This window comes from Salmo trutta, chromosome 27, assembly GCF_901001165.1.
Source record: "Salmo trutta chromosome 27, fSalTru1.1, whole genome shotgun sequence".
NCBI classification, from domain to species: Eukaryota; Metazoa; Chordata; class Actinopteri; order Salmoniformes; family Salmonidae; genus Salmo; species Salmo trutta.
The window spans coordinates 24,534,427-24,550,264 of NC_042983.1; the positions used below are offsets into that span (position 1 = coordinate 24,534,427).

At 42.7% G+C, this 15,838-nt stretch overlaps 1 long non-coding RNA gene across 1 annotated transcript; it reads right to left on the reverse strand.

Annotated features, from left to right (window-relative positions):
* Positions 1-789: 789 nt before the first annotated feature.
* Positions 790-3,500, reverse strand: LOC115164673 (uncharacterized). Its single transcript, XR_003869966.1, has 2 exons — positions 1,916-3,500; positions 790-1,811 (listed from the first exon to the last, which is right to left on the reverse strand). It is a non-coding gene; the product is annotated as an uncharacterized LOC115164673 (long non-coding RNA).
* Positions 3,501-15,838: the final 12,338 nt, after the last annotated feature.

Sequence of the window (15,838 nt, forward strand, 5' to 3'; positions counted from 1 at the left end):
AAGTAAAATAAACCTTTACCGTGTCTCTTGTACTCATATATTTTGCACTTAAAACAATTCATTAACATTTTGAAGTTTTGAAGAGGGGACCATAGAACTGACAGGAGAGTCTGTATAACTGTCCCTTTGTAGAAGCAATTGTAAGGAATGTTTATATTCACACCCCACATTTGAGTGAACTACAAATTAGTAACAAATGTTAAACTTAAAACATATTTCAGCAATGTCCAAATGTCTGTTCCTTTGGAATAAATAATTGTTACATTGAAAAAAGAACCGAAGTCAGGCTGGTGACTCACCTCAGACTAGTTTGTCATGGGAGTTCCTGCCTGTAGTCATAGGCTATAGAGAATATAGCTCAGAGGGTCTTCCAAACACACAAGCCTCTACACTGTCTTGGTAGAGGGGAACAAGTTGAACTGTGAACTATACTGAACAAAAATCTAAATGCAACATACAACAATTTCAAAGCTTTTACTGAGTTACAGTTCATATCAGGAAATCAGTCAATTAAATAAATTCATCAGGCCCTAATCTATAGATTTCATGACTGGACAGGGGTGCAGCCTTGGGTGGGCCTGGGAGTGCAAAGACCCACCCACTGGGGAGCTAGGCACAGCCAATCATAATGAGTTTTTACCCCACAAAAGGGCTTTTATTACAGACAGAAATACTCCTCCGCTTCTTGATATGCCACACCAGTCAGGTGACTGGATTATCTTGGCAAAGGAGAAATGCTCACTAAAATGGATGTAAACAAATTTGTGCACAAAATGTGAGAGAAATATGTTTTTATGTGTATGGAACATTTTTTATTTCAGCTCATGAAACATGGGACCAACAATTTACATGCTGCGTTTATATTTTTTGTTCAGTGTATATACAAAAGGATTGTTTCACGACCACCCTACGAGTGGCTCAGTTTCCTTCAGCACCTCGCCCCTTAGCGTCTCTCATCTCCGCCAGCCACTGTTCTACAATCTTCCCCTCAGCAGAACTTAAAACATAGTTATTTTCAGTTCACAATTAACATTTCGAAGTTAGAGGAGGCCATAGACATAAAAGGAGTGTCTGTATAACTGTCCCATTGTAGTAGACAATTTTAAGCATTGCATATGCATGCCACACATTTGAGTGAAATGCTGATTAGTTACAAAATGTCACACTTAAATGTCTCTTGTCAGCATGAGTTAGACAAGTGAAACACTGGACTGTCATTAGTCTGGTGTCTCAAGCAAGTCTGTGATGAATTGTGCCCTCACCCAGGCTGGGGGCATGTCAGCTTAAATGCCCACATACAAAGGGGCATCCAGAACAGAGGACATGCAAAGAAGGGGATCGGGGAGATGGTACACAGCGTCCGGCCAATCCACTGCTGGCTGCCAGCTCACACTGGACCGACGTTAGTCTAGTGTCTTTCAAGCAAGTCAGTGATGAATTATGAACTCCCCATGCTGCTCCTGGTAAACAGCGTCCGGCCAATCCACCGCTGCTGGTGCTTGTTGAGAGTTGCCAGCAAGCGCTGAGAGAGAGAGGGAGGGTGTTATACTACTAATAGTCGACCCAACATTAGCAACTATACAATTACAATTTCTAAGCTTCTCATTTATTATAGAAAAACTCATCCCAGAACTTTCTGAGGCAGGCCTTGGAGGCAAGAAGGACATCGCCCTCTTATGGTTTTTGCCCACAGGGGCAAGGACAGTGATGAACTGTGAGCTCCGTAGGCGGCTATTGGTAAACAGCGTCCGGTCAATCCACTGCTGCTGCTTCCTGTTGAGAGTTGCCTGCCAGCTCTCCGGAATCACCAGCTGCATTTAAGGGAGAGAGAGAGAGTTAAACTACTAATAGTTATCCAAACATTAGCAAATTTTAAATTACTATTTCTAAGCTAATTTATCATAGAACAAATCACCGCAGCACTTTCTGAGGCATGCCATCAAGGCAGAAAGGACATCACCCTCTTCTGCTGGACTTTGCCCTACTAAGGCACAGACAGAAGAATGGGGTGGATACAAGAGGACCTGAGGTAGATCATGAGGGACAGGGGCCAAACGTGATGCAGGAGGGCATGCTGGAGGTACCTGTACGTCCAAGGGTTCATACATAATACATACAGAGAATACATAAGTGACAGCTACAGTACTAAGCATTCTCAGCACCATGAGAGCAAATCTATAGCCAAGCAGCAGCATGGATGGTAAGTAACAGCTACTAGATTTAGTTATGTAGCGATAGGACAAAGAATCCAAAGGCCTATATGACAGATACAGGAAGAGTGTCATCATGGAAGGGTTTTCATCTGTGCAAAGCACACATTGCATGTATGGAAAGCATGCATGTAAAGTTGTGTAAAATGTAACTCATGTCAGATCTAAGAATTTGTTCTTAACTGACTTGCCTAGTTAAATAAAGGTTCCATTTTTATTTTTTTTTATAAAAAATTTACATGGACAATAGTAAGATTAACACAATGCATATCTTCCATTATTGTAAAGTATTCATGGTTACAGAATGTCAAGGGAATTGAATAGCCTACCTAACATTGCAGACCCATATGCATGTGTAGATTGAAATGCAAGGGAAATATCACGATTTTTACACCATTAAACTAGCTAACAAAATACATGTATTCGCTAATACATGACTGATACTACTACATAAAACTGTGCCATACACTGGAACCGAAAATGAACTACTGTAGCATGCTACTCACAACTTAACAGACGTCTTATTCCATACAAAAAATAAAAAAATGAAGCGCAAGTATGCATTAAAATAGCTACGATTGTAAAAATATGATTTACCGATGCCGGTAAATGCTACGTGGTAGATGGTTGATGACACCAGAGATGTATTTTATTTATTTGTATTTAACCTTTATTTAACTAGGCAAGTCAGTTAATAAGAACAAATTCTTATTTACAATGAGATTGCACTGTATAATTATGTTAACAATTCGCTTTCCATTCTTAAAAATTCACAAATGTAGCAAAAACATTACAATCGTTTTCATGCCATCTTCTAAAACAATGTTACTCTCTCTGTGTGATGTAAACAATGATCCAACGCGGGGAAAGTGTCATGGCCGCCGTTTGTTTTTGAAAATTCGAGTTTGGGCGGAGGCTAAAGTCAAAGTACGAACATGATTGCACCCACACGACAAACGGGCGATGGTGGTTGGATACAGTTAGTTGAGAATGTCTCGCATTCCCATTGGTGGCTTTAGTGGCTTTTCACTAGTTGAGACTGGCTAGACATCGAATTTGCTGACAGTGTTGTCAGTCAATTTCACTTATACGCAACAATTTTGACAGAAGAATGCGCTCCAAAAGGCGCAAAGAGCCCAAACTATTTTTTTTCTTCAGTAATCTAAAATAATGTAGAATTGCATGAAATGCGGTTATAAAAGGCTACAAACGTGTTCCTTCATTTGTGCAACTTCTGCAAGGACCTCTACTCTACTGCTCTATGCCAGTATGCAAAAGGATATATCTATATTTTTTTATGTGTTCAGGCCCAGGTTTCTCGGGCTCACTTTTTGTTCCAGCACCTCCCAATTTACCATTAAGCACTGGGTGGGTGTATAATGTGAACGTCTAACAACCCAATGGTTGTGTGTTTGAATCCCATCATGGAAAACTTTAGCATTTTAGCTAATTTGCAACTACTTACAGTACTACTTTTTAGTTACTTTGCAACTACTTAGCATGTTAGCTAATTCTTCCTCTAACCCAGTGCTTCTCAATTATTTTCTGTTACGCCCCCCCTAGGAAGAAGTAAACATTTCGCGCCCCCCCAACTCTCCGCCGCGACTGTAAATAGTATCATTTGTCTATAAAATTGTTATAAGTACACCTCTGCATAACATTATATGCTTATTAACATTAAAGAAAAATAAAAAATCAATAAATATAGATCAACTTACAACAAAGAATAAGTTTATTAACATTGTTTTTTTTAGTTTGTAACAGAAAAGACTTCAAGTGCATCAATTTGGCTGAAATTTAAAAAAAATTAAACCCTTATTTAAACTGTAAACATTTTTTGACCATTTGATACTGAAAAATTAAATATAATCAATAAATAATAATAAATTCAAATTGATCAGCAACATTAACTCAGGAGCACAATATATGAAACATTTTGACCTATAAAACAAAAATGAATAAAACAATTTGTGCTGATTTTTTTTTTTTTATCAAAATGAAGAAGTCAGGATTAATGGCTACAATGAGCACGTTTTGCAGAGCACAGCTTTTCGAAGCGGGGTTTGAAGCATGATACTGCAACTCTCAGCTCCTGCTCAATGTTTAGCTGGGACCTGTACTTGGTCTTCAGTGCAGCAACAGCAGAGAAGCCAGTCTCACAAAGATAAGATGTTGCAAAAGGAAGAAGAATGCCCATGGCCCTCTGCCCTAAGAGTGGATACTGCCTCTCTACACTCAGCCAGAATTCACTCAGTGTCTGTGATGTGAACCTCAGTCTCAATGTGGAGTCAGACGTCATATCAATGAACTGGTCCTCCTCTGCAGAGCTGAAGGCAGTTAGAGCTGGTGCATTGAAAGTATCTCTCACCCAGTCATATTGGGAACTGTTTTCAGGGAAGTACTTTTTAAAGAATCCCATCAGTGATGAAATATGCTCCTTAATATATGGAATCACTGAGGTGGCATCATAGTCAGTAGTGTCAACAAATTCATGCAGGTTCTCGAATGAATCAGTATTTCCTTCATCAAGTCGCCTGCCCCACATTGCAAGCTTTCGAGTGAAAGAGCTGATCTTGTCTGTGACCTGAGGGAGGTGTTTATCTTTCCCTTGAAGCTGTAGATTTAGTTCATTTAGCTTTCCAAATATGTCACTCAGGTAGGCCAGTTTTGCCAGGAAGTTCTCATCACTAAATTTTTCTGTGATGTCATACTTGTGCTCCTGCTCCAAAAACATTATTATCTGCTCTCTGAGCTCAAAAACTCGGGACAAGACTTTTCCTCGTGACAGCCACCTTGCTTCACTGTGAAACAGCACAGCTTGATGTTCAGCTCCCATCTCCTCACAGATAGCAGAGAAGACTTGTTTTTAGTGGTCTGGTCTTTATAAAATTGACTACACCTACAATGTCAGTCATAACCTTACTTAATTCAGAGGAAAGGTGCCTTGATGCCAGTACTTCTGTGTATAACACAGTGTGTCCACTCAGCATTAGGTGAGGCCTTCTTGATGAGTGCCCGAAGTCCTTTTCTCATCCCTGCCATGGTCTGTGCACCATCACTGCAAACACCAATGCAGTTCTCCCACTTTAGCCAATTCTCAGTCAGGAAGCAGTCCAGCATTTTGAATAGCTCTTCAGCTGTGGCTCTGTCTCTGACATATTTACAAAAAAGTAGATCCTCACACAGGGGAGTTTGTCATGTCAAAACGTACATAAGCGATAAACAGTCTTTGTTGCTGTCAGTTGCTTCATCGAACTGTAAGGCAAAACGTTTGTCTTTGAGTTTATCTACCAGCTGTTCTTTAATATCGTTAGCAATGTCATTTATACGTCTGGCGACAGTGTCATTGGACAGAGGGATAGTTTTTATTTTTGCAGCACTTGCGTCATCCAGCTTGACAGAGACCATGTCTAATGCTGCAGCCAGTATCAGCTCCTCTGCTATGGAGTGGGTTTTTTTGCACTGAGCAATTTGGTACGCCACCTTATATGATGCTAACAGTGCTCGCTGGTTTACTGAAGTAGCATTCACAAAGCGGGACGATTGTTGACAATATTCGGCACGTTTTCGCTGAAAAAACTCAAGCGGCTTATCAGTGTGATTGGGGTGTAATGTCTTTAAGTGACGCCTTAATTTATTTGGCTTCACGCTGTCCGCTGCCAACATTTTTAGACACAGTAAACATACCGGTCTTTCCTCGTCTCCCACCGTAGTCACAGTGAAGCCAAGCGCTACATACGCTTCGTCATATTTCCTCGTCTTAGCTTTCGGGAGACTTACGTTTGTCTCATTATCTCCGTCTCTCTCCGCCTTTCTTCTCATCCCTGTTAAATATGTTTCCATGGTGTCTCTTAAGGGTTTGTTATCTGCACTTCATATCTCCTGCTCTGTGCTGTGTGCTCTTGTTCGGTTAAAAAAATAACTACTACGCGGCGAAAAAAAGCGTGTTCCCCGGGGTCACGCGCCCCCCCTGGCATCGCTCCGAGCCCCCCCAGGGGGGCGCGCCCCACTATTTGAGAAGGACTGCTCTAACCCTAACCTTTAACCTAACTCCTAATCTTGACCCTAGCTAACGTTATAGCATTAGCCACCTAACTAACGTTAGCAACAACAAATTGGAATTTATAACATATCATACATTTTGCAAATTAGTAACATCATACATGTTGCAAATTCGTAACATATTGTACATTTTGAAAATTCATGACATATGTTACAAATTGCAATTCCTAACATATTGTACGACTTGCAATTCGTAACATGTCATACGAATTGTAATCACAAATTCAAATCAAATTAAATCAAAGTTTATTTGTCACATGCGCCGAATACAACCTTACAGTGAAATGCTTACTTACAAGCCCTTAACCAGTTTTTAAGTAAAAAATAGGTATTAGGTAAACAATAGATAAGTAAAGGAAAAAATATATATAAATAACAGTAGCGAGGCTATATACAGGTGGTACCGGTACAGAGTCAATGTGTGTTTGCACCGGTTAGTCGGGCTATTTGAGGAAATATGTACATGTAGGATTAGTTAAAGTGATAAATGATAAACCGAGTAGCAGCAGCATAAAAGAGGGATTGGGAATAGTCCGGGTAGCCATTTGATTAGATGTTCAGGAAGCTTATGGCTTGGGGGTAAAAGGTGTTAAGAAGCCTTTTGGTTCTAGTCTTGGTGCTCCAGTACCGCTTGCCATGCGGTAGCAGAGAGAACAGTCTATGGCTGGGGTGACTGGAGTCTTTGACAATTTTTAGGGCCTTCCTCTGACACCGCCTGGTATAGAGGTCATGGATAGCAGGCAGCTTAGCCCCAGTGATGTACTGGGCCGAACGCACTGCCCTCTGTAGTGCCTTGCGGTCGGAGGCTGAGCAGTTGCCGTACCAGGCAGTGATGCAACCAGTCAGGATGCTCTCGATGTTGCAGCTGTAGAACCTTTTGAGAATCTGAGGACCCATGCCAAATCTTTTTCGTTTCTTGAGGGGGAATAGGCTTTGTCGTGCCCTCTTCATGACTGTCTTTGTGTGCTTGGACCATGTTAGTTTGTTGGTGATGTGGACACCAAGGAACTTGAAGATCTCAACCTGCTCCACTGCAGCCCCGTCGATGAGAATGGGGGCATGCTTGGGCCTCCTTTTCCTGTAGTACAGAATCATCTCCTTTGTCTTGGTTACGTTGAGGGATAGGTTGTTATTTTGGCGCCACCCGGCCAGGTCTCTTACTTCCTCCCTATAGGTTGTCTCGTCGTTGTCAGTGATCAGGCCTACCACTGTTGTGTCGTCTGCAAACTTAATGACGTGTTGGAGTCGTGCCTGGCCATTCAGTCGTGGGTGAACAGAGACTACAAGAGGGGACTGAGCACGCACGCCTGAGGGGCTTCAGTGTTGAGGATCAGCGTGGCAGATGTGTTGTTACCTACCCCTTACCACCTGGAGGCAGCCCGTCAGGAAGTCCAGGATCCAGTTGCAGAGGGAGGTGTTTAGTCCCAGGATCCTTAGCTTAGTGATGAGCTAAGCTAAGGATCCTGGGACTAAATATATACCATACGAAACATAACATATCATAGTAAATGGAGTGTTTCAGATACATGTACAGAATAATACGAAATGCTATAAGACCAGGTTGCTATGCGACCATAGAAAATACAGTAGATTGCATTTTATAACTATTTGGACAATATGTACTCATCCATGAGGTTTAGCCACATTTTGACACTGCTGTTATAAAGTGAAAAATATATGAAAATGTTGATGTCTCTGAATTTTTCCTTTTCAAACATTCCTTTGGAGTCTGATGTTCAGCAGAGTGAGTAAATTATTTACAATCAAGTGGACTTTGATCAAACAGTGTCCTTTCAACCAACCCCTGTCATAGTGCCTGTAGATGGGGGCAGCATTGAACCCTGGTTTTAATGTCTATGATTGAACCTTTCATGGGGGCAATCTTCAGTCTTTAGTATATATGGACATTAAGCAATCCACACACTATCTGCCTGGCAGGCTGGTGCCACCTGGCAGCAATGGCCAAACAAAGGGATGGTTCAATCAAAATCGTGTAGTATTTTGTTAATTTCTCAACTGTTAATACAATCACACAAAGATGCACTTGTTTGTAGGGTTTACCAGCATTTCATATAGGTGTTGCTGAGGGTCTGTGAAACCAGATGTGAGTCACTTCTGTCTGGATAATTAGGTTTAGCTGACCTTTAAAGCACATTTGACAATCTCTTGCAGGAAGTTTGATCTCCCAGCATGTGCAGTGGAGGCTGCATTGGAGAGGGACTTTGAGCTTCAGGGGTACTTGCTTGAATACAGTGTCATTTCAACCATAGAAATATAATTCATAGAACAGACCCTATCCCTTCAGACCATTGCAATTTAGCTGGTACACCATAAATTATTGAATAGAAATTTTAACTTATAATTACTACCACAAAGATGACCACCGGTCCAACCATCATTGAATATTCAACTTAATGGCCATGTTTCTTATGGAGGATTGACAGTATAATCTAAAACAACAGATATTCCCATTCAAGTCAACATCCTCTGATGTGTGGACCTCTAACCATCTTTGTCGTACCATTTGAAAGTTGACATCTCAATATATTCCCATTTTAGTACATTTATCAGCCAAAACATGATACCCACCCTCTATTCAAGCGCATGTTTGTCTCAACTGATGGCGGGCACAACACAAAAACCTCAGATGATGTAAAATAGGGTCTAAGCTAAAACATTTTAGCTTACCTATTTTCTATTTGTATATTATAACATTTTTGACAACCCTGTTTGTAAACTTTTAAATTATATTAATCTCAACCGTTTATCTTTTCCAGTGATGACATGGATGTTTCATGGTATAGTGGGGTATGCAAAATGGGTCAACTTTGAGCACCTTTTTCTCTTGAATGATTTGGCATTCAGGTCCAAAAAGTCACTTTCTGAGCCCTTCTACAATTGGAAAATATGTATGGAACGTTTTGTTCAAATCAAAATGGGTGCTGTCAAAAAGTTATTGAATTTAAATGGATTTACCCAATTGCAATTTGAAGTCCTTGCTATGAGCAGTGTTGAGAAGATGCATGGGGCTTGGTGACTGATCTCTGTGTTCATCAATGAAGGCCAGAATGGAGTAAATGGAATGGTATCAAACACCATTCCATTCACTCCATTCCAGCCATTACACTCCATTCCAGCCATTATTATGAGCCGTCCTGCCCACAGCAGCCTCCACTGGTGTTCATCCCTCTACCCGGATAATAGCATTCCACAAAAGGATTGGTGAGATGGTCGATGTGGCGGCCATGTGTGGGGTCAATATTGTCTGCTTTCAGGAGGCCTGGAGTGAGTGAGATTACAGATCTGTTTTACTGGGGTAGCCTATTGGAGCTTTCCATACATTTTCTTTGTGCAATCTGTTACAGAGAATAAGGATACAAATTGTGCTTGTTCACTTTACTGTACTTTAACTGGATCAGCCAGGGTGATAGGATCTGGGTATACGGCAGAGGGTTAATTTGTCCTTAATTGGTCATAGGGACATCAGCAGCACACCAAACACAGTCTGTTATCCTATTTGTTTGGGGTCCTAAACAACATTATGATGTGTTGAACATGTGATGAAAGAGGAGTGGATTCCTATGGCCTCTTGCCCCTTTAGAGTGTCCTAGTATAGCAGAAATACACCAAACTCACCCCCAACTGCTCCATCAGGAGGGTGACCCCCATCCCCACAACTATGTGCAACAATAATAAGTATACACAGAAGTTTTCATCAAAATGCTTCACATGGTGTGAAGACAGATCACGTGATACATTTTTAGAGCATAGTATGCATATTTTCTGTCCTCTGAGAGATATACTTATATGAACAGTTATGTTTAAGTGCTCTCTTGTGTGTACCTCAATTTTACGGCTCTGAGTTTTTAGAGACGATCCTGCTTTGTTCCCCATCACAGGTATTCCCTTTGCCTTCCGTACCCGGGAGAAAGAAATGTGGACAGAGTCTGCATAAGGTGGATAAACCACCCGCTTCTGCCAAGAGGTTAGAGTTCAAGGGTCATCCACGGCACAGGAATGTACCACATCCAATGCAATACTGCTAGTGACTCATACTCTGAGAACAGTCATAGTAGTAGCCATTTAATAGTATGGGTAGTAGTAAGTATGCATCATTTAACTGTAGTTTTACAAATTCCCTGCAGTCAAATGACCTAGTGGCCTCATGGGTGGAATGTTATGAATAATTTCAAAATTAATAAAACAAAACAATTGTGGCGAAAATCCTGTGTTTCTTTATCAAACAGTGTTATATTTCAGTCTTCTGTGATGTATATAAAGTGTAATATTGAGTTGCAAACTAAAAAATGTATACATTCAACTCTATATCTGACATGGTACAGGTGTCTTCTTTTTGTAAGCCCATAACCATGTGTGTGAGGTGTATACTTTTGTTTCAAAGTAGATTTATTTGACTACCAAGAAACACTCTGTGTGACCCTGATTTAACCCACTGCAGTAAAAGGTTAACAGATATGAAACTGTAGTCAAATAATGCCATTGTATAGATTAGAGATTGGTATTGCTCCTTAGTGTATTATTTAGCATGTGAAATAATGTTCCATTATGTTTAACTACAAGGCACATTCTACAACATAATGTAGGCCTAGCTGTTGAGAAACAAAGAGTGATTGTACTCTGGGGTAGTTTGCATGCTGTCATCTAATTCATACATAGTGAATAATACATGTTTGTGGTGGGAGTTCATGCTCAGCTTAGGGTCTAGAACATAAAAACAGCTCCAGTCTGATATGAGCATTCCAGCACGTAGCTGTGCGCTGTTGCACACATACATCTCTGTGTTTGCATGTGTGTGTGTGCATGTGTTTGTGCTGATGGAGATGGGCAATTCCAGCCTTTTGTCTTTTTATGATGACTCATGTCTTAAACTCTACTCTTGTTTTGTCTTCAGCTAGAAAATAAATACAACATCGTAGTGATATTGCCCATTTTGGAGCAAGAAAAGGTACACAACGTACTTTGGAACACAGCAGTAGAGGTCTCCAACTCAGGCAGCGTCCTGGGTAAAACCAGGAATAATCATATTCCCTGGGTGGCCAGCATCTCGGAGTCGCCTCTTCGCTGTTGACGTTGAGACTGGTGTTATGTGGGTACTATTTAATGAAGCTGCCAGTTGAGGACTTGTGAGGCGTCTGTTTCTCAAACTAGACACTCTAATGTGTCTAGTTTCATGCTCAGTTGTGCACCGGGGCCTCCCACTCCTCTTTCTATTCTGGTTAGAGACAGTATGCACTGTTCTGTGAAGGGAGTAGTACACAGCGTTGTACGAGATCTTCAGTTTCTTGGCAATTTCTCGCATGGAATAGCCTTCATCTCTCAGAACAAGAATAGACTGATGAGTTTCAGAAGAAATGTCTTTGTTTCTGGCCATTTTGAGCCTGTAATCAAACCCACAAATGCTGATGCTCCAGATACTCAACTGGTCTAAAGAAGGACAGTTTTATTGCTTCTTTAATCAGAACAACAGTTTTCAGCTGCGCTAACATAACTGCAAAAGGGTTTTCTAATGATCAATTAGCCTTTTAAAAAGATAAACTTGGATTAACTAACACAACGTGCCATTGGAACACAGGAGTGATGGTTGCTGATAATGGGCATCTGTACGCCTATGTAGATATTTCAGAAATAATCTGCCATTTCCAGCTACAATAGTCATTTACAACATTAACAATGTCTACATTGTATTTCTGATCAATTTGATGTTATTTTAATGGACAAAAAATGTGTATGTGTACATCAAGTCCCGAGCAGATCATTGTGTACATATTAATTGAATAGTGTCCCATTTGTTCATCAAACAATAATTCCTCATATTTCTGGCATTCCGATCTGTAAACCAACAGGAAGCTTTAGAGCCTGTAGCTCGCCCCTGACAAAAATAAATTAGTTTTAATTGGAGCGGGTGCACTTTGAATCCATGGAAAAGGCCTATTAAGAACCCCACTCTGCTATATATGTTCTACACTTGCTGCAGCCCTGCATTGTACGGCCTGAACACATCAAAGGTTCCCTGCTTACGACCCCATCTCTTTTATCTACCTGTGTGCTTGTCTCATTAGATGCATGTCCATACTCAGAGTGAGGAACAGACATTTGTAATTAGGGCTGTCAGGAGGACTGTTCCAGCCTGCCTGTATTCTTTGTACTCTGTGTCTGTCACGCACGCACGCACGCACGCACGCACGCACGCACGCACGCACACACACACACACACACACACACACACACACACACTATACTCTTCAAGCTCCCATCCCACAATGGTGTGTCTACAGTAGGAAGACATACTCATTACTTGCTGAACACAACGGGCTGTTGTTTCATTTCTCAAGAAGTTAATAATCATGTCATGTCATCCACTAAACCTATTATTACAGGTCAACGGATTCTGCATGTTCATGCAGATGACAAGGCATGCATGACATGTGCATTGCTCATGTTCATTGTCCTACACTGACACCTACAGTATCAACCATTTCCTTAAGAATACTTAGATTTGTAGAGTTTATGAGAATTTATTTGAACCTTCTTCTTCTTTTGTCTTTTTCTTCTATATTTCCTTACATGTAACCCTGTTTAGCTGACCTCTTACATTTTTTATGGCAAATATACTATACTGGATGCAGATATGCACAGACTTTTGCTTTGACTTTTTTCCCCTCCCTAACTCAGTCCACATATTACATGGAGGGCGACACTGGCCACAGAGTGTTTCAAACCCAGTTTGGAAAGATTGCTGTGAACATCTACTATGGTCACCATCACCCTCTCAAATGGTTCATGTACAGTATGAATGGATTGAGATTTGATTCGATTTTTTATTTATTAGGATCCCCATTAGCCGATGCCGACAGCTAGTCTTACTGTGGTCTGAAACATACCGAAAAATACATTACAGACAAAAGACTTTACAATTGACAAACATTTAAAAACATTAACATGTAGTGTAACTTGTGCATCTATCAGTTACACATACATATCAGTACATACACACAACAAGTAGGTCACGTGTCACGACTTCCGCCAAAGTTGGTTCCTCTCCTTGTTTGTGCGGCGTTCGGCGGTCGGCGTCGCCGGTGTTCTAGCCATCATCGACCCACTTTTCATTTTCCATTTGTTTTGTCTTGTTTTCCCACACACCTGGTTTCAATTCCATCATTACATGTTGTGTATTTAACCCTCTGTTCCCCCCATGTCCTTGTCCGGAATTGTTTCTTGTAAGTGCATGTGCACGTTTATCTGGTGTGCGACGGGTTTTGTACCCATTGATTGTTTTGTTCTGATTCCGGTGGTTTTTATTATTAAACTGCTCCGTTGTAAACACAGTTTTTGCTCTCCAGCGCCTGACTTCTCTGCCGCCAGTACGCACCCCTTACAGAATTCCGGACCAGCTATATGGAGTCAGCAGGAACAGGTACCCCGGGTATAGGGGTGAAGGAGCGCGTCCGGGAGCACGCAGCAATGCTCCACCATCTTGGCATCGCCATGGACCGCGTTGTCCAGACAATGGACCGCTGGGAGAGACAGGGAGTTCTACCAGCACCTCCACCAGCACAACCGGGGTCTCCACTACTCGCCCCCCCCCCCCCCTTCTCCTGTTCCCAGTGGGACTCGTCTCTCCCTTCCCCAGGAATACGATGGGACGGCTGTTACGCACGCCTCTAGAAAGAGGGAACGCAACACCCTGCTACAACTTAACTCTCCGTGTTGTGAAAAAGGTAGGGAAGTGTAGGTGTGAGCAAGGATGACCAAAAGGCAGAGAATACCGTTTACTGGGAATTTATTCCTTCACGCGGTAAGGTTGGGGAAAAGGGGCTGGACGGAACCAAAGCAAAGAAACTAAATATCAAAGCCCCCTCTCCTACCTTACCTGCCTACCCACTACTTACCTAACTAGCACCACCTGGTGCACTAACCAAAATACAGGGGATGGTCCGCCCAGGTCTTTCCTAGTGTGCATAGACAATAAATTACTACGGGGATATGTATGCCCGCGGGCCTCTTGCCTAAGCACTCCCTAGGTGCCTTCCCCTTTCCCCCTGGGAACAAAGGAAACAGAATAACAAACAAATGTCTTCACAACAAACTGAGAAAAAAACAATTAACTCAGGACATTAAAGAAGCTCTCTCTGAGCAACAAACTAACACAGAACATTATAATGTTTCTCAGCAACAACTAACTACGTACATACCAAATGTTCTTTCTGAGAAACAACCAACATATATATATATATATATATATATATACCTCTGCCATCAACCTCCTCTCTCAGCAAATATCTCCCTGCAATCATCTCTCTACAATCATCTCTGTGTCTCCTCTTTCAACAGAACACTGGCTTATATAGCTTTAGGTGGGGTTGTTAATTGGAGACAGCTGCGTCCTGACGAGGGGGCGGGGTCAGCTCTCCCATCAGCAATGGGGCCGACCAATCAGCTGCTTGGAGAATTTCAGAAAGCCATTACCTGAAACACACTCACAAATATACAAACTACAACACAGAAACTGGGGAACGTAACAACGGCTGCAAACTGCCAGGAGTTCCTGTTGCAGCTAGACTTATACCTGGCAACCGTCCACCCGGCTCCTTCGGGCCGTGAGAGGGTGTCCACCCTCGTCTCGTGCCTCACCCCTGGAGTGGGCCAACGCCATGTGGAGAGAGGGAGACGCGGCGTTGGACCCGTTTGAGGAGTTCACCCGAGCGTAGAGCGGCGGGTGAACGCCTCTTCCATCTGAGGCAGGGGACGAGGAGCGCCCAGGAGTTCACCCTTGAGTTTTGAACCCTGGCTGCCGGCACGGGATGGAACGACAGGGCCCTGATCGACCATTATCGCTGCAGTCTGCGCAAGGACGTCCGTCGGGAGTTGGCCTGCAGAGATACCACCCTCACATTCGACCAACTGGTGGACCTGTCCATCCGGCTGGATAACCTGCTGGCTGCCCGAGGACGTTCAGATCGGGGTATGTTGGTTCCATCCCCCCACACCCCCTCTCCAATACCCATGGAGCTGGGAGGGGCAGTGCGCAGGGAGACCGGAGGGGTTCCAGCTCTTACACCATCTGTGGCCGCAGAGGTCACACTGCCGGTCGGTGCCGGGTTGGTTCCTCTGGGTATTGAGGCAGCAGGCAGGGCGCTCTGGCGTCACCCCAGGTGAGTCGGCACCAGTCTCACCCAGAGCCCTCTGTTGCACATATGTTTTTGTATTTCACTTTTCCTGAGTTTTCCCCGCATTCCCAGCATAAGGCGCTCGTCGATTCAGGCGCGGGAATTATATAGATAGATCATTCACCCATAGTTTAGGGATCCCCATTGTTCCCGTGGCTGTGCCTTTCCCCGTTCACGCCTTAGATAGTCGACCATTAGGGTCAGGGTTGATTAGGGAGGCCACCGCTCCTCTGGGCATGGTGACGCAGGGGGGTCACAAGGAGAGAATTAGTCTCTTCCTCATTGACTCTCCTGCTAGGCCTACCCTGGTTAGCTTGTCATGACCCCACTGTTTCTTGGCAACGGAGGGCTCTCACGGGGTGGTCGCGAGAGTGAACA